This window comes from Austrofundulus limnaeus, unplaced genomic scaffold (assembly GCF_001266775.1).
Source record: "Austrofundulus limnaeus strain Quisiro unplaced genomic scaffold, Austrofundulus_limnaeus-1.0 Scaffold624, whole genome shotgun sequence".
In the NCBI taxonomy this organism is placed as follows: Eukaryota; Metazoa; Chordata; class Actinopteri; order Cyprinodontiformes; family Rivulidae; genus Austrofundulus; species Austrofundulus limnaeus.
The window spans coordinates 211,320-212,747 of record NW_013953026.1 but is presented as its reverse complement, the minus strand read 5'-3'; the positions used below and the strand labels follow the sequence as shown (position 1 = coordinate 212,747).

At 39.6% G+C, this 1,428-nt stretch overlaps 1 protein-coding gene across 1 annotated transcript in view; it reads left to right on the top strand.

Annotated features, from left to right (window-relative positions):
• The first annotated feature begins 48 nt into the window (after window positions 1-48).
• The window catches only part of slc8a2a (solute carrier family 8 member 2a), a 74,779-nt gene continuing 73,399 nt past the window's right edge, over window positions 49-1,428 (top strand). The window contains exon 1 of the mRNA XM_014027219.1: window positions 49-740. The gene's annotated coding sequence lies outside the window, so the exon portion shown is untranslated. The remainder of the gene's footprint in view (window positions 741-1,428) is intronic.

Sequence of the window (1,428 nt, the reverse complement as noted above, 5' to 3'; positions counted from 1 at the left end):
GTAATATTTGGGGTCACAAGTTTTTGCCATGAATATTTTGTGGGTCAGAAGATAAAAAGTTTGGGAACCACTAATTTAGAGTATGTGTGKGAATGATCTGATCATCTGACTGTTGACTGCAGCAGATATTATTAGCAGAAAAATAGAGGGCCTCAAAATCACATTTTGCTTAGGGCCCCATGCAGGCTCGGTCCGGCCCTGTTTCAGGCAGACTGTAGCTGTAGAAACTACAGAGAAATGTTCTGTTTTGGTCTCACAAGCTCTACTCCGAGAGAAAGATACAAATCATTACAGTTTTCACGGATGTAGCACACAACGACCACAGGATGGCAGACTAAACAAACAAATAAAATAAAATAAAAAACATTGCAGAAGCTCGCTGTGTTGCCTTCAAGTGCTTTTACTTCTAACTGGACTAAAAACATGCAACACGTAGCCTATAGCTTTTTGCTGGAACTTAATAAATGRATAGATTAGTCAAATTGTGTCTCATAAATTGCTACAGAAAAAGTGTTTTTGTTATTTTATTCCTGGACACACTAAGTTTGAATTTCACCGGTTGAATCCGATTCAGAAACTCGAACAGACCCTGAAGGCATCATCACCACGTGAGACCGGGGGAGTTCAGTCTGAGTCCTGCAGCCAGCCGGCCGAAACGGAGCGGAGGTCAACCRGGCGTGAGTGTGCAGACTTCCAGCTTCCATGGCAGCTTCTGCAGGAGCCGGAGCACCAAGCTGAAGGTAAGAGACTGATGGAGGCTGGTGGAGACTGATGGACAGGAGGCGCTGCAGCTGGAAAACCTCTGCGTTTAGGGGAGACAGCTGAAGGCTGCACATTTATATTAGGTAGTTGTAAAATATTGTCAACATAATATAAATGTAATGACTTAAATAGCCTGGCTGCCACCCTGTGTAGCAGATAAATTAAAATCCTACATAAAAAAATGTTATGTAAGTAATTACAGTTTAGCTACTGTTTAAGTTCTGTGTTCTAACAAGAAATGTCTGGAAACAGAAAAATAAAATAAAAACAGTGATAAAATAACAGAATTACGCAACTAAGATATCACATCAGAGGTACTGGCTACATTCAGCTCATTAAACATACTTAGGGATGGGTGATATGGACTAAAATGCATCATGATTTCTAGGTTTTATCACGGTAACGATACAGTGGTTTGCAAAAGTATTCATACCCCTTGAACTTTTCCATATTTTGTCACATTACAACCACAAACATAAATATATTTCACTGGAATTTAATGTGAAAGACCAACACAAAGTGGTATACAATTGTGAAGTGGAAGCAAAATTTTACATGAATCAAAACATTTTTTACAAATAAAAAACTGCGTGCAAAAGTATTCAGCCCCCTTTTCCCTGAGTGCAACCAATTGCATTCAGAAGTTGCCTGATGACTGCTAATGAC